The 18,130-nt window shown below is 48.6% G+C and overlaps 1 protein-coding gene across 8 annotated transcripts in view; it reads left to right on the forward strand.

Moving 5' to 3' along the window:
- The first annotated feature begins 13,624 nt into the window (after positions 1 to 13,624).
- Positions 13,625 to 18,130, forward strand: part of LOC116980466 (mucosal pentraxin-like) — a 63,181-nt gene continuing 58,675 nt past the window's right edge. For 3 of the 8 annotated variants that reach the window (XM_033032726.1, XM_033032724.1, XM_033032727.1), the window contains exon 1: positions 13,629 to 13,993. The gene's annotated coding sequence lies outside the window, so the exon portion shown is untranslated. Of the gene's footprint in view, positions 14,070 to 18,130 lie in introns of all 8 variants that reach the window. The other 5 variants (XM_033032722.1, XM_033032725.1, XM_033032721.1 and 2 more) reach the window with 4 other exon arrangements.

Consider the following 18,130-nt stretch of genomic DNA (forward strand, 5'->3'; position numbering starts at 1 on the left):
AAAGATATTTCTTCAGGTCATTTAATATTAATTAAAAAAAGTAAAGCGGTGGAGATAGTCAACATCACACCCAAGATTGTTCCCTTTGTCTGCACAGTATTATTCATTTCAAAACACCACATAAGAGACTCACAAGGAATTAGTAAATTTGTTTTGAGAAATAACATTTTATTTTTTAATATTATATAGTAATAGAGGAACAAAAGATTAATGTTCAGGACCTTTTCATGACCACCATTAGAGACACCTATATAAATTATTGACAATGGGTCATTGTTTCCCTCTCTATGGACGATGTTTGACGCTCAAAATTTCCAGCTTTTCTGTCTTTATTTCAGATTTTCCTTACTTTCTTCTGCTCTTCAGTACTGATATAAATAGTTAATCATAGTTATAAGCAGAAGTGTCCAGTCTTTATTGTGGCTTGTCTACACTACAGCTGCAGCATGTGAAGAAGCCTGTAAAACCTAGGATGAAATATTTCAACACTAGAATTGATAACAAAATAAAGATGAATATAGTAAAGAATTTGTGATGACCAGTTTTAGTTAATGAAAAACACAATGATTGCAAAACATGGCAAGTGTGTCAAGGTGCATATGGCCAATTCATTCACCTTGGAGACAAGTCGATAAGATCAATAATTTGCTGATTTGCCAATTATCATCGAATTGCAATGGGAGAGGGAGAGGACTCAGAGAAACATCTCTTTATAAGCTGTTTGACCAACAGTAGAAAATCCAGAGTCAATCCTACATCCTGGTATTAAGCTCAGATGATTGTCTCAGTTAGCTTTCTGTTTCCAAGCAGCAGGTTTTAGTTCAAAGGAGAGTTATTTCTGGCAATGAGATGGTACTGGGGTTTTTGCTGTTCCCCCAGGTAACCAACGGATTCTCTACAGCCCTAGGATAAAGTCTGGTAACAGCTGCAACATAAATGAAACTTTTCAATCCAAAGATAGTCCTGAGCTACAAAGCCCCTCTGTGAAGCTCCTACATCTTCCTGTTGTTTTCTGTGAACAGAGCGTTAAGCCTGTTGTTGGATTTTCACAGATGAAGAGTAGTATAAAACTATTTTTAAATGCCCCAAGTATAAACAGGAATTCACTATGGCATCAATTAATCTGTGCTTTTGCAAATTATTTGCAATGTTTATCAACCATAAAAAATGCTTTCATAGTCTGAAATCTTTGGGCAAGATTATTTGGGCGACTGAAGCATTAACAATCTTGTCTTTAAATTTCTGATTGTCCACCACAGCTTCAGCTTCTGAGCCTGAACCAGGATGTCTGGTGGACTCGTTAAGTGTTTGTGTTCAGTGGAGCAAGTTTAGTTTTAATGTAATTTACAGATATGGCATGGAAACAGGCCCTCTGCCCCACTGTGTCCATGTATATCATCAATCATCTGTTCATGCCAGTTCCATGTTATCCCACTTTCTCATCCACTCCCTACAATTTACAGAGGCCAATTCACCGCACGTTTTTCAGATGTGGGAGGAAACCTGAAAACACAGACGAAACCCATGTGGTCACAGGGAGAATGTGCAAGCTCTACCAAGACAGCACCCGAGTTCATAATTGAATATTTGTATCTGGAGCGGTGAGGCAGTGGATGTACCAGCTGTGCCACTCATTTTTCACCAACGAAAGTATCACGGAAAATGTTGAGGCTAAACTAATGTTTGATTAGATATTAACGGTATTCCTGGCATGTGAAATGTATTTGAAACCATTTCTAAAGCAAATTCCCATATATTGCACGAGACCACGTCAAGAGATGGGAAAAGCGACAGTCTGACTGCAAGTGCTTTGCAACAGGTTCCATCCAATCTGTTTCAATTTTCTAAACTTTCCCCCATTTTCTCCGTAAATACAGCTAAACTCCACCATATTTGTGCTGCCTATATTCTATCTGATGCTGCAGATAAATGACTGGTTCAGGAAAAGTCAGGCAGTTAACTTGTAAAATAAGGTAACATAATTCCACCCCCTGTACATTTCTGACCACCACTGCCCTAGAGAGTGGCCCAGGCTGGAATTGTAACAATAACTTTATGAAATCAGGAATTCCCAGCAAAGTGCTGCTGAGGCCTTTCTTCGACATTACGGGAAGCTTGGGGTTACTAGGGATGTGGTGGGGAGGTCTATACTTTCAGATCAGATATACAATTGCCAAACAATTTTCAATGCTATAGGTGTGTGTGTGTGAGAAGTGTTGCATTTGTAGAAAGAATAAGTGGGTTTAATGGTACTTTATTGTTACATGCACCTCGGTAAAATTCATTTTTACATACAGTTCAGTTAAAAAAAATTCTTACTACACATCGGCACAATCATACTTAAGGCAAGAATGTAAGAATAGTAGATTACCATGAGACAGTACACATGACAACACAAAACACCGGGCTGGGGTGGGAGAACGACTATGAACTGGAATATAGAGAGTATTAAGGCAGCACGGAGAGGGCGGACAAGCGAGGGCATTGAGAACCTACAATCCTGCTTTGACTGCACGGATTGTAATGTGTTCAGGGAAGCAACCACAAGCCTCAATAAGTATACAGACATCATATGTCAGCTTTTGTGAGGACAGTTGCATTCCAACAAGTACCCAGACCTGGTTCAACAACAACAAGTGTTCAAGAAGGAACTGCAGATGCTGGAAAATCGAAGGTACACAAAAATGCTGGAGAAACTCAGCGGGTGCAGCAGCATCTATGGAGCGAAGGAAATAGGTGACGTTTCGGGCCGAAACCCTTCTTCAGAAGGGTCTGAAGAAGAGTTTTGGCCCAAAACGTCACCTATTTCCTTCGCTCCATAGATGCTGCTGCACCCGCTGAGTTTCTCCAGCATTTTTGTGTATCAACAACAAGCCCTGGTTTACTGCAGAACTCAGATAGCTCCGACAGTCCAAAGAGGAGGCTGACAGGAGAGGGGATGCAGACCTCTACAGGCAGGCCAAGTACAAGCTGGAATCAGAGGAAGGCCAAGTACAAGAGGAATCAGGGCTGCCAAGGAAAGGTATTCTGAGAAGTTGAAGAGCAAGTTCTCAGCGAGTGACTCTTCTTCAGTTTGGAAGGGCTTGCAAGAAATCACCAGCTACAAGAGGAAAGCCCCATGTTCTTTGGAGAATTATCAGCTGACCAACGACCTGAATGAGTTCTACTACAGGTTTGACAAGCAGAAACGTAACCCTGGTACCCCCTCCTCAACAAATATAGCCAGACCCCAGTCTGCAAAGAACGGACCCTTCTGCACTCACTCCTCCCCATTCACCACTTCACACCTACTTAAAGCAAGACTCCAGTCTGAAAAGACTGGTCCCTTTCCCACCCACCCCTCTCCAATCACCACTTCACACCCAATTACCCACACCCTCCGTGCTGCACAACATCACTTCTTCATCATCAACAATAAAAATAGAGAGGTGGAAAGACTTTTCAGAAGACAGAACAGCCAGGAAATCTCCAGGACCGAACATTGTTTCCCCCTCTACTCTCAAGCTCTGTGCCGAACAACTGGCACTGGTCTACACAGACATGTTCAACCAGTCCTTACAAACCTGTACTATCCCTGCCTGCTTCAAAGTCCCCACTATTGTCCCTGTAGCCAAAAAGGCAAGGATTACTGGTCTTAATGACTGGTCTTATAGGGTGTAAGTTGCAGCAGGAGTGAAAACTGGCATGCAACAAAGGTAATGCCTCTGCGGTGATGGGGGATTTCAATATGCAGGTAGACTGGGAAAATCAGTTTGGTTCAGTACCCCAAGAAAGAGAGTTTGTAGAATGCCTCCGAGATGGATTCTTAGAGCAGCTTGTAATGGAGCCGACCAGAGAAAAGGCAATTCTGGATTTAGTATTGTCCAATGAACCAGATTTGATAAGAGAACTTGAGTTAAGGGAACCGCTTGGAGGTAGTGATCATAACACGATTAGTTTTAATCTGCAATTTGAGAAGGAGAAGGTTAAATCGGAAGTGTCAGTGATGCAGTTGAACAAAGGGGACTATGAAGGCATGAGATGGGAGCTGGCCAAGGAAGACTGGAAAGGGATCCTAGCAGGAATGACGCTGGAACTTCTGGCTGGAATTTCTGGGCAAAATCCGAAGACGCAGGATCATTTCATTCCAAAAAGGAAGAAAGATTCTCAGGGGAGTGGCTGACAAGAGAAGTTAGGGATAGAATAAAACTAAAAGAAAAGATGTATGACACAGCAAAGAGTAGCCAGAAGCCAGAGGATTGGGAAACTTTCATAGGACAACAGAAGAAAACAAAACGGGCAATACGGGCTGAAAAGATGAAGTACAAGGGGAAGCTGGCCTGGAATGTAAAGATGAACAGTAAAAGCTTATTTAGAATAGCAAAGTTAAATGTGGGTCCCTTGAAGGTAGATATGGGTGAAATTATTATGGGGAACAAGGAAATGGCAGAAGAGTTGAACAGGTACTTGGGATCTGTCTTCACTAAGGAAGACAAACAATCTCCCAGAAGTACGGAAGGACAGAAGATATAATGGGGTCGATGAAATGAAAGTGTAACGGGTATAGCTTGGACCCAATAGCAGCACAGAATCAGGCAGGTATAGTTGGTAATGAACTTTATTACGATACTGTAACACAGAGTAGTAACACAGGAATGGGTACACCGTACTCACACAGAGGCTCAGGATTGAGCGAGGGTTCCGAAGAGGGGCAGGCAGGAGTCGTAGTCGGGGTAGCGGAAGGTCCGGTAACCAGGAGATCCAACACATGATGCAAACAAACCAGCGAGGGACAGACGAAAGGAGAGTCGAAGCCAGGCAGGAAGTCGGGAAATCGCTGGAGAGTCTTGCATGAATGCTGAGAACAATCTGGCACTGTGTGAATGGTGAGGAGAGTCTATATACCGGGTTAATTGGTGATCAGAGGCAACTGAGTGCAACAGGTGAGGAGAGTTGGGCTGATGAGAGGGGAGTGGCAGGCAGGCAGGTGAGGAGAAGGAGGGACTGGTGGAAAAGTGCTGGGAGGTGAAGTGGATGAGAATGAGGAGAGGGCAGACTGTGACAGATCCCCCCCTCAAGGGACGGCTCCTGACGTCCCAAAAAAAAAAAAAAAAACAATAAAGAAAATAAACCCAATCCCACGCAGAGTTGGGTGGGAGGAGGGGGACCGGAGGAGGGCTAATATTCGTCCGAGACATCCATGTCCGCATCCTCCTCCATAGCATCAGAGGAAAGCTCCGTCTCGTCGTCACTAGGCGCCTCAGACGGAAGAGGGGACAGAGTCTCAGGGGCGGCGACCCCTCTAGGAGTGGCGGACTTGGACGGCTGGTCGGGATGACGCCGGTGAAACGCCCTGATGAGGGAGGCGTCCAGGATGTGTCGAGCAGGAACCCAGGACCTCTCCTCTGGACCGTAACCCTCCCAATCGACCAGGTATTGGAGACCCCTCCCGCGACGGCGAGAGCGCAGGCGGCGGTGCACCGTAAAGGCGGGGCCTCCGTCGATGAGACGAGGAGGAGGAGGAGGAGGGACTGCGGGGACCAGGGAGCTCTCCCGGACTGGCTTTACTCTGGACACGTGGAACGTAGGATGGACCCGCATGGAACGAGGCAACTTGAGCCTCACAGCCGCAGGGTTGATGACCTTCTGGATCTCAAAGGGACCGATGAACTTGGGTGCCAACTTCTTGGACTCCACCCTCAAGGGAAGGTCCCAGGTCGACAGCCACACCTTCTGGCCCGCGAGGTAGGTGGGGGCCTGGGTGCGGTGACGGTTGGCAGCCGTGGCGTAACGGTCCACGGAGCGGAGAAGAGCCGCCCTGGCTTGGGTCCACGTCCTGCGGCAGCGACGAATGAAGGCCTGGACGGACGGGCAGGAAACCTCTTTCTCCAGCGCCGGGAACAGTGGAGGCTGGAACCCGCAGGCACACTGGAAAGGGGAGAGCCCAGTGGCCGAGCTTGTCAGGGTGTTGTGGGCATACTCCACCCACAACAACTGCTGGGACCAGGAGGAGGGATGCTTGGACACCATACACCGCAGCGCCGTCTCCATCTCCTGATTCTTCTTTTCAGTTTGGCCGTTGGACTGGGGATGAAATCCGGACAAGTGTGCAGAACTCCCTCCAGAACACAGAGGCAAACTGGGGTCCCCGGTCGGAGACCACATCGACGGGGAGACCATGGAGCCTGAAGACGTGGAGTAACATGAGCTCGGCAGTTTCCTTGGCTGACGGAAGCGTGGGCAGGGGCACGAAGTGAGCCATCTTGCTAAATCTATCGACCACGGTCAGGATGGTGGTGTGACCACTGGATGGGGGCAGGCCGGTAACGAAGTCCAGGGAGATGTGGGACCATGGTCGATGGGGTACAGGCAGTGGAAGCAGATGACCCGCAGGAGCTTGGTGCGAGACCTTGTGCTGGTTGCAAACGGGACAGGCGTTGACAAACTCCCGAGTGTCCTCCTCCAGCGATGCCCACCAGAACCTCCGTAGCACCATCTCCTTGGTCCGCTGAATGCCGGGATGACAGGTGAGTCGAGAGCTGTGGGCCCACTGAAGGACGTCGGACCGCAGGGCAGAAACCACAAACAGGCGATCAGGAGGGTATGCGCTGGGTCCCGGCTGGTTCTCCAAGGCCGCCTTGACCTTCTCCTCCACTACCCAGGTGAGGGAGGCAACCCTGTGCGAGGACGGTCTTAGGGCCAGAGGCAGGCTCCTCCTTCGCCAAGAACTGTCGAGAGAGGGCATCGGGCTTCACGTTGCGGGACCCAGGTCGGTAGGAGAGGGAGAAGTTGAAGCGGGTGAGGATGATGACCAGCGGGCCTGACGAGAGTTGAGCCTCTTGGCTGACTGGAGGTATTCAAGGTTCTTGTGGTCAGTCCAAACCAAGAAAGGCTGCTCGGTTCCCTCCAGCCAGTGACGCCATTCCTCCAACGCCAACTTAACCGCCAACAGTTCTCGGTTGCCAATGTCATAATTCTTGACTTGCATCAAATCATGTTTTATTACACTTGCCTCCTGCAGTGGTCTTCAGTGTCAATGCCAATGTCAGTGTCAGTGATAGGAGCAGTATTAGACCATTCGGCCCATCAAGTCTGCTCCTCCATTCAATTATGGTTGAACTATCTCTCCCTCCTAACCCCATTTTCCTGCCTTCTCCCCATAACCCCTGACACCCGTGCTAATCAATCACTCACTATATGACAGCCGCTGCAAACCCATGCCCAACGCAATGCTCTTCAAGAGTGTATTACTGCTCGCGCTCTCCCTGCCGCCACTGGTAACGGGCGCCTCTGTCCGCAAAAACTGAAATCTGTTTTATCGAGGTCCTTGATTGTGAGGATTTACATTAATTAGCAATGCTGTCAAAACGTAAAAGCACATTTGATCTGTGAAATTGCAGCTTTGGCTTTTAGCTCATCTGCATGCAATAATTGAATTGCTTTGACACTAGTTGCAGCTGATAAATTCAGGGGCTGGTATTCTTTGCAAAGTGTGTTTGCTGAGAAATAGACCTTTCGATACACAACATTAAGCTTCATGTTCAAATAGAATTAGATTGATTAATAACGTTTAGTTTAGTTGAGAGATACAGCTTCAGCCTGCCAAGACCGTGCTGACCAATGATCACCTGTACTATCCTACACACTAGGGGCAATTTACAGAAGCCAATTTAATCTACATCTTTGGAATGTGGATGGAAACCGGGGACCCGGGGGGGGAAAAAACTTTCAAGAGTTGACAGCAAGGGGAATGTACAAACTCCATTAACTTGGAACTGCTGTAGATTTGGGAGCAACAGCAGCAGAAGGCGCATGGATGGAGCTTCTGGTCCCCGGCAGCCCGCTGGGACAGAACAGCTCCCACCCCCACGTCGGAGGCGTCCACCTCCACCACGAACTGTCTCTCTGAGTCCGGAACTTGGAGGATGGAGGCCGATATAAACCATGTCTTGAGTGTCAGAAAAGCTTCGTCGGCCGCGGCAGACCACCGGAACGGAACCTTGGAGGAGGTGAGTGCCGTGAGGGGTGCGGCCACAGTACTGTAGCCACGGATGAACCATCGGTAAAAATTGGCGAACCCCAGGAACCTTTGGAGCTGCTTGCGGGAGTCAGGAACAGGCCAGGTGGTGACAGCAGAGACCTTGGCGGGGTCCATCTTGATGTTCCCTTGGCCAACGATGTATCCTAGGAAGGAGACTGACAGGGAGTGAAACTCACACTTCTCAGCTTTAACGAAGAGCAAGTTCCCCAGGAGCCGATGTAGAACTGCCTGGACGTGGTGTACGTGTTCCTCCTTGGTCCGTGAAAAGATGAGGATGTCATCAAGATAGACGAACACGTACTTGTTCAACATGCCTCTGAGAACGTCATTGACCAAAGCCTGGAAGACGGCCGGGGCGTTGGTGAGGCCAAAGTGCATCACCAGGTATTCATAATGTCCCGTGGGAGTGTTGAAGGCGGTCTTCCACTCATCTCCCTCTTTGATGCGGACCAAGTGGTAGGCGTTGCGTAGATCCAACTTCGAAAAGATGGTGGCCCCCTCCAGGAGCTCGAAAGCAGAGGAGTTGAGTGGGAGAGGGTAGCGATTCTTCACCATGATGCCGTTGAGCCCCCGGTAAATCTATGCAGGGACGCAGAGATTTGTCCTTCTTCTCCACGAAGAAGAACCCAGCCCCAGCAGGAGACGAGGAGGGACGGATGAGACCAGCAGCCAAGGAGTCGTTTATGTATTTCTCCATGGCACCTCTCTCAGGGGCGGACAGAGAGTAAAGGCGACCCCTAGGAGGAGCGGAACCAGGCAGGAGGTCTATGGCGCAGTCATAGGGCCGATGAGGAGGAAGGGAGGTGGCCCTAGACTTGCTAAAAAACCTCCCCAAAGTCATGGTACTCGGCTGGGACCCCCGTCAGATCTGGAGCAGGTGGCCGGTTGAGGAGCTGAGGCTTGCTTCAGGCACACTTGGTGGCAGGAAGGGCTCCAACCCAAGATGACCCCCGTCCTCCAGTCGATGTTGGGGTTGTGTCGCCGAAGCCAGAGGTAACCCAGGATGAGGGGAAGATGGGGAGACTGCAGGATGTGGAACTGGATGGTCTCATGGTGATTACCAGACAGGAGCATGCGCACTGGGACCGTCTGGTGAGAAACAGTCCCCAGGAGATGGCCGTCGAGGGCGTTGGCGGGAACAGGTTCAGGCAGGGGAACACAACTGATGCCTAGCTGGCGGGCTAGTTCCTTGTCCATAAGATTAATGTCACAACCAGAGTCTATGAAGGTGGCGAGGGTGTGAGAACCATCAGACAACAGCAGACGGGCATGACAAAGAGGGCGCCGGGCAGAGGAAAGTTCAGAGGTTTGACTCGCCAGTAATTCCTCCGCTACTGGTGAGTCTGGCCTTTTACTGGACACTTGGAGATGTAATGACCCGCCAGGCCACAGTAGAGACAGAGGTTCCCCCGACGCCGACGTTCCCGTTCCTCGGGGGTGAGACTGGTGCGACCCACCTGCATGGGTTCGGGTTGCCTCGACGGTTGCCCCGACGAGGGTAGTCCAGTCTCCGGAGGAAAACGAGCTTGGGTGGATAGCTGGCCCTGTCCCTGTCGCCACTCCCGATGTCTCGCCAGGATGCGTCGGTCCAGACGGGTCGTTAGCTCGATAAGCCCATCCAGAGAAGAAGGAAGGTCGTGGGACACCAACTCATCCTTGATATAGTCATTCAAGCCCAGCAAGAAAGCGTCACACTGGGCCGGGGCGTTCCAATCACTCTGACGGGCCCTGGTGCGAAAGTCGATGGCGAAGTCAGCGACGCTCTGGTTCCCCTGGCTCAACCCCAGCAGACTTCCCGCAGCGTCCGGACCCATCGAAACCTCACCGAACACCTAGCGAAGCTCCGCGGCGAAGGCCTGGAAAGAGGAGCAAGCCGGCGTGCGTCGCTCCCATTCAGCCGTTCCCCACAGCCGAGCTCTGCCAGTCAGGTGTTTAATGGTAAACGCCACTCTCGCCGCTTCCTGGGCGAAGGTGTAGGGCTGTAGGGCGAAGAGAATGGAACAGTTTGTGATGAATGGATTGCAGCCCTCCGGGTCTCCAGCGTAGCCTCACCCGGGGCTCAGGTGATGGTCCTGGCGGACTGGAAGCTGGTGCTGTCGGAGCCGAAGCATGGGGTGTAGCCTGGGCGAGGGTGGTCGTCAGCTGTAGGACCTGGGTGGCTAGTGCAACCAATGCTTGCTCTTGGTTTGACACAGCCTGTCGAACCTCGGAGTTGGAGGCAGTGAGCATAGCTTCATGCTGCAGGAGCGTGTGCTCAATCCTCTCGAAGCGGTTTGACGGAGACGTTGTGTGCGCTGAGTCCATTGTTGGCCAGATTGTACTGTAACGGGTATAGCTTGGACCCAATAGCAGCACAGAATCAGGCAGATATAGTTGGTAATGAACTTTATTACGATACTGTAACACAGAGTAGTAACACAGGAATGGGTACACCGTACTCACACAGAGGCTCAGGATTGAGCGAGGGTTCCAAAGAGGGGCAGGCAGGATCGAATCCGTGTAGGCAGTCGTGAAATCGCTGGAGAGTCTTGCATGAATGCTGAGAACAATCTGGCACCGTGTGAACGGTGAGGAGAGTCTATATACCGGGTTAATTGGTGATCAGAGGCAACTGAGTGCAACAGGTGAGGAGAGTTGGGCTAATGAGAGGGGAGTGGCAGGCAGGCAGGTGAGGAGAAGGAGGGACCGGTGGAAAAGTACTGGGAGGTGAAGTGGATGAGAATGAGGAGAGGGCAGACTGTGACAGAAATAAATTTTCATTAGGCGAGAAATAGTATTGGGTAGGCTAATGGGACTGAAGGATGATAAATCTCCCTGGGCCTGATGTCTGCATCCCAGGGTCCTCAGGGCGGTGGCTCTAGAAATAGTGGGCGCATTGGTGATCATTTTCCAATGTTGAATAGATTCAGGATCAGTTCCTGTGGATTGGAGGATAGCTAATGTTATCCCACTTTTCAAGAAAGGAGCAAGAGAGAAAACGGGGAATTACAGACCAGTTAGCCTGTCTTCGGTGGTGGGAAAGATTCTGGAGTCAATTATTAAAGAGGTAATAATGGGGCATTTGATTAGCAGTAAAAGGATTAGTCCAAGTCATCATGGATTTATGAAAGGAAAATCATGCTTGACTAATCTTCTGGAATTTTTTGACAAGTAAAATGGATGAAGGGGAGCCAGTGGATGTAGTGCATCTAGACTTTCAGAAAGCCTTTGATAAGGTCCCGCACGGGAGACTGGTGACTAATATTAGAGCACATGGTAATGGGGGTAGGTTGTTGACATGGATAGAAAATTGGTTGTCAGACAGGAAGCAAAGTGTAGGAGTGTAGGGCCATTTAAGACTGAGGTGAGAAAAAACTTTTTCACCCAGAAAGTTGTGAATTTGTGGAATTCCCTGCCACAGAGGGCAGTGGAGGACAAATTACTGGATGGATTTAAGAGAGAGTTAGATAGAGCTCTAGTGGCTAGTGGAATCAAGTGATATGGGGAGAGGGCAGGCACGGGTTATTGATTGGGGATGATCAGCCATGATCACGCTGAATGGAGATGCTGGCTCGAAGGGCCGATTGGCTTTCTCCTACACCTATTTTCTATGTTTCTAACCTGGGCCCGCACTTCATCCTCCAGCACCTAGACCACCAAGGGACCTATGCGAGGATTTTGTTTATTGATTTTAGCTCTGCATTCAACACCATTGTGCCAGAGCTACTACACTCCAAACTTTCCAAGTTGACTGTGCCTGAACCCCTCTGTCGGTGGATCACCAGCTTCCTGACTGACAGGAAACCGCATGTGAGGCTGGGAAAGCACATCTCGGACCCGCAAACCCTCAGCATAGGAGCACCGCAAGGTTGCGTACTCTCTCCTCTCCTCTCCACCAATGACTGCACCTCCACTGACTCCTCTGTCAAGCTTCTCAAGTTTGCGAACAACCCAATCCTGATTGGATTGATCCAGGATGGGGAAGAATCTGCCTACAGACAGGAAGTGTCACAGCTGGGGTTCTGGTGCCATCGCAACAACCTATGCCTTGGATTTTGAGGAAATGGGAGGAGCCAAAAATAGTTGTCAAGGGTTAGGACCAGCTCTGCTAGGTGGAGGAGAGTATCAGTAGACGGGGATTGGTTGAAGAAGAAACGGAGGGCTTTAAGACCCTCCTGGTGGGGGATGGAGGTGTAGAGTGCCTGGACATCCATGGTGAAGATGAGGGAATGGGGGCCTAGAGAACGGAAGTCATGGTGGAGACGCAGAGCGTGTGAGGTGTCTTGAACAAAGGTAGGGAGGGCTTTAACCAGGGGGTATAGGATGAAGTCGAGGTGTGTGGAAATAAGTTTGGTGGGGCACAAACAGGCCATCCACTACTACCAATTCCTCTGTCTACGCCCAGGATGAGGTGTTCCAAACCAGGTCATCAGAGATGTCCTCATTCTTTTGGGAACATGGGTTCCCCTCTAGATGAGGCTCTCACCAGGGTCTCTTCCATACCCCATAACTCTGCTCTCACTCCCCATCCCCCCCACTCGTAACAAGTGCAGAGTCCCCCTTGTCCTCACCTTCCACCCTACCAGCCATCACATACAACAAATAATCCTCCGACATTTTCACCACCTCCAACGGGATCCCACCACTGGCCACATCTTCCCATCTCCTCCCCTGTCTGCTTTCTGCAGAGACCACTCCCTCTGTAACTACCTGGTCAATTCGTCCTATCCCACCTAAACCACCCCTTCTCCTGGCACTTTCCCTTGAAACCGCAGGAAATGCTATACTTGTCGCTTTACCTCCCCCCTTGATTCCATTCAAGGACCCAAGCAGTCTTTCCAGGTGCAGCAGAGGTTCACCTGCACCTCCTCCAACCTCATCTATTGCATCCGCTGCTCTAGGTGTCAGCTGCTCTACATCGGTCAGACCAAGCGTAGGCTTGGCGATCGCTTCGCCTAACACTCGCTCGGTTCGCAATAACCAACCTGATCTCTCGGTGGCTCAGCACTTCAACTCCCCTTCCCATTCCGAATCCGAACTTTCTGTCCTGGGCCTCCTCCATGGCCAGAGTGAGGCCCACCATAAATTGGAGGAGCAGCACCTCATATTTTGCTTGGGTAATTTACACCCCAACGGTATGAACATTGACTTCTCCAATTTCAGGTAGTCCCTGCTTTCTCCTTCTTTCCCCTCCCCTTCCCAGCTCTCCCACAGCCCACTGTCTCCGTCTCTTTCTTTCTTCTTCCCATCCCCACATCAGTTTGAAGAAGGGTCTCGACCCGAAACATCGCCTATTCCTTCGCTCCATAGATGCTGCCTCACCCGCTGAGTTTCTCCAGCATTTTTGTCTACCTGTCACCTATCCATGTTCTCCAGAGATGTTAACTGACGCACCATGCAAATCCTAGAGCAAGTCTGATAACAGCCTCAGTCATACACATTGGCAAGGAATGTAACCTGATCAGCGGGTCCCGATTGCTCCACCTCCACCTGATGCATTACTTTGTTGTTTGGGAAACTATTGCAATCAGTGTGTACTGTATAAAGACTGCGTTAATGCTATTTGACGCGACAAACCCCTTTGCAGAACCTGGAACTTCAACCTGCTCCCGGCCATGGTCGGCTTCAATCCTTGCCAAGGCTGGATTCGCTGGGGCCAGCAGTAGCACGATATACTGAAGCGTTGTCAAACTGCCGATCCTGGCACAGTCAGAGGGTGTGGGAGCGAGAGAGAACTAGGTGAATCTCAGTCCGCCCCCTCAATTTAGAGTTTCCCAGGCTGCTGATTGGGAGCGTCCAGCGAGTAGAAGCTGTCACCTTTTGAAGCTGACGGGGCACTCCCCGGAAAACATCCGACAATAAAGCGTTGACTGTGAACAGATCGGCTCGGACAAGCAAGCCTGGCTGCTTTCAGCACCGGATAGACACAGTCACCGCGCCAGCGCCGAGTATCAACAAAGTTCGCGGTTTGACAGGTTGAAGCAGACCCCAACGGTATGATCGCTGACCGGCCACCTCCCCTAGAATGAACATTACACTGCTCAGATCCTAGTGCAGCCACCTCCGACAGGTAGGGTTGGGAGCTGATGACTGGGACTGGATAGATGGTAGAGTTGGTAGGGATGCTAGTTTGGTTTTGGGGATGATGGTTGTATTTGAGATGCTGGTTGGGTTTGTGGCGGGCGGCTGCGTCTAGGATAATGGTTGTGTCTGGGATGGTGGACGTGTGAGGTGAATTGTGGTTACTTTTAGGGGTGGTGGTTGTGTCTGGAATGGTGGTGGTGTCTGTGATAGAGGTTGTGCCAGGGAGGCTGATTAGGGTTGGCTGGAGTTTGTGGTGGAGATCGCGTTAAGGGAATGGTCTGGAGGTTAGATTTGAGGAAGATCCTCAAATGGTGATGGTGGGCTGGCAATTAGAATTACGATGGTTGGTTGAGGATAAGGAAGAGTTATCAAGCACTTTGGGTTACAGTTGGAGTAGAGTTGGGAGCAGGGGTTAATAATTGGATTGGGGCTGATGGTTTTACTGAGGTCTACCCGAGGGTTAAGGAGTGGGTGTTGAGCTGCAGGTTGGGGTTGGATGGAGGTTGGGACTGAGGCTGGGGGTTGGTGACGGTCATGGTTGGGTTGATGGTGGAGGTCTGGGGTTGGCGGTTGGAACTGTGAATGTTGGTCAGGGCAAGGAGATGTAGATGGGGAGTTGGATGCTAGAGTTAGGAGTGATAAAATCATGAGAGGAATAGATTGGGTAGATACTCAGTCTCTTGCCCAGAGTAGGTCAATCAAGGAACAGAGCACATACGTTTTAGGTGAAGGGAAATAATAGGAATCTGAGAGGTAACCTTTTCACACAAAGGGTGGTGGGGTGTGTAGAACAAGCTGCCAGAGGAGGTAGTTGAGGCAGGGACTATCCCAAAATTTAAGAAAAAGTTAGATAGGTACATGGATAGATCAGGTTTGGAGGACTATGGGCTAAACGCTAGCTGGTGGGACTAGTATAGCGGACATATGTTGGCTAGTGTGGGCAAGTTGGGCTGATGGACATGTTTCCCAGCTGTATCACTCTATGACTGTATGATGGAATGGGATGGCCAGTGCTGATCGAGAAAGTATCACGTGTTTTGGTCTGCCATCAATACCATGACTGATTTGATAACAGAATGCTTTCTCGCCAATTTCTGGGTGGAAAATAAATGGTTCTGTTAAAGGGAATTTATATTTTCCACAAGCACATCCTCCCCCTTTATCTCATCATCTCTCACGTTGAACATCGCCTTCAACAGTCTCACTTTGCTGACGGCAAAAGAGACTGTGGATGCTGCTATATGATGTAGCAACTCGACCTGAATTGGCCACCATCCCTTTACCTCCATAGATGCTGTCTGGATCGCTGAGTACTTCCTGTAGCATTTTCAATGGTCACTTTGTTGGAGTTGTGTTTCCAGGGCGATCTCAAGATGGATAGCTCTGAGGAAGATTTTCCACTCTGTAGCACATATTAATTGGAGACAGCAGAATCTATAGATGCTGGGGCCTTGAGCTAAACACAAAGTGTTGGAGGAACTCAGTGGGTCAGGCAACATCTGATGAGGAAATGGACAGCCGATGTTTTGAATCGGGTCGCTTCTTCAGACTGAAGAAGGGTCCCGACCTGTGTCCATTGCCTGCACAGATGCTACCTAATCGGCTGAATTCCTCCATCACTTTATGTTTAGCTCATATTAATTATTCAAAAGTCCTTGAGAAATGTGGAGACTGGGCTCTTGTGTTGAAAAAAAAAAGGTAATTCAATCAAAAAATCGTTAAGGCTTCCTGGAATATTGATGCAGAGGTGGAGACTAGATTGTTTTATAATATCTCTTACTGATTTTAAAGCCGAGCGATGTCAGTGTTATGCATAGTCTTACTGTCATTCAGTGACTTATTACTGTTGTGTCTCAGTCAATTCTCTAATCCGACAACAAAGACAACATTTTTGTTATTTCTCAATGGGAAGATGATTTCCTCTTGGCACCCACCCTCGTATACCAGGACCACCTCACAAATACACTGCTGCTGGTTGATAATTCAGTGTACTGTGATAAATCTGAAAAAGGCTTGACTTCCTTTTCTGTAGAATAATTGTAGAGGGAGAAACATTTCAACTGAAACAATTATTGTAGCAACAATTAAATAAATTGGAGGGAGTTGAGGCAGAGGCTATCACAATGTTTAATAAACAGTTAGACAGGTACATGGATAGGACAGGTTTAGCTGGGTATGGGCCAAATGCAGGCAGGTGGGACTAGTGTAGCTGTGACATGTTGGTCGGTGTGGTCAAGTTGGGCCGAAGGGCTTGCTTCTACACTGTATAATTCTATGACTAAATAAACACAGCAACCTAATAGTAAGATGTCACAAAAAATGGTGAAGAATTAGCTGTTTATACCATTCCTAGTGGAGTTGGAATAGTGCCCTGGAGAGCAGACAAACTTCTAATAGTTCCATTGGCTCATCACTGAAATCATATAGAAGATGCCCTGGGTTAGAAATGGTATTAATTTTCTTTCTCAGTGGTTTGCACTTTGTTTTATAATTCTGTAGTCCATTAGATAGCTGATGGGGTGTGCATGGGATTCACAGACTATGCTTCATGTGGGGCAGGTGACAGAATGCATTGTGAGCTTCTTCTGCTGTTTGTTCATAGCCTCTGCTCCTGTTATCAAGTCTGGAGGAGATTTGCTCCTTTCCAAGTGGAGCAGTCGTAGTCAACGAATTTCTAGAAATCATTTAGCTTATGACATTTTTTTGCAAGGAGATTGTGTGGTTCATCCATCCTCCTGGAAACATGTTTGTGGTGATAGAGCTGGAAGTTAAGTGCTTAGTGTCAGGCATGTGGAAGATCTGACCCACCACCAGAGCTGGCTGAGTGTGAACAGAGACTCCAGACTGGGCATGTTGGTCTGGCAAAGAACGCATTTCGATTTGTAAGATCTTTCGATTTGTTTGTTTTTTGGACATACAGCTTGGAAACAGCCTCTTCTACCCACCAAGTTTGCACCAACCATCGATCACCCATTCACATTAGTTCTGTTACCCCTCTTTCTCATCTATTCCTTACACATTAGGGGCAATTTTGCAGAGGCTATTTAACATACAGTCCAGCAAGTCTTTGGGGTGTGGAAGGAAACCAAAGCACTGGGAAGAAACCCACGCAATCACAGGAAGAATGTGCAAACTTCACCCAGGCAGCTTCCAAGGTCAGGATTGAACCTGGGTCTCTGACACTGTGAGGCAATGGCTACACCAGTTGTGCTTGTGGAGACGGCTTTAGGTTTTTCCTGTGAAATGTCATTGATCCCAAAGCATACAGGAGAGCAGGGGTGATGCTGCTCAGTTGATCAAGAGCTTGGTGCTAGGTTTAAAGCCTGGGTCTTTGACCACTCTTTTCTTTCATCAGCTAAAAGCAGTACTAATCCACGGGAGAGATGGTGAATTTCATCCACAATGTCTCCTCTGCTGAGATATGAAGTATGATGTACATTTCTCAGGGTTTTGCTTTGAACTTTTATAGTCAGTGTGGAGAGTGGATGGGAGAGGGATTGTTATGTCGGTAAAAACCTTTGCCTTCTGAATATCTGGTTTGTGGTCCATCCTTTCATGGGCTTCTATTATGTTGCCAGTGATGACTTGCAGCTTATTGTTTAGTTTAGTTTAGAGATACAGCGTGGAAACAGGCATTTCGGCCCATCGCGCCAACCAGCGATCCCCATACACTAGGGACAACTTACAATTTTTACCGAATTTTTGCATCTCAAAGTTCCATCAGGGCAGGAAAGTACCTTTAAAGTGTAGTCACTGTAGCAATAAAGGAAGGAGTATATTCCTATCTTATCAAATGAGGAAAATAGCAAAAATTTGTTCTCCATGCTGTTCTGCATGACAAAGTCATCGCTTCATGTAACTCTTGTATTTTTGCATAACTGACCAATAATAATTTGCACCAGAAGTTAAAATACATTTCTCGACCACATTTCATAATTTTGCTGCTGTCATCTTACATTACTAATCAAAAAAATATCTGCAGAGAAGTTCCAACCACAATACGGGAAAAAATAGAAGGGTAGCTGAGTATTACAAGCAGTCATTCTG

The sequence above is a fragment of the Amblyraja radiata genome, chromosome 14, assembly GCF_010909765.2.
Source record: "Amblyraja radiata isolate CabotCenter1 chromosome 14, sAmbRad1.1.pri, whole genome shotgun sequence".
Classification (NCBI taxonomy): Eukaryota; Metazoa; Chordata; class Chondrichthyes; order Rajiformes; family Rajidae; genus Amblyraja; species Amblyraja radiata.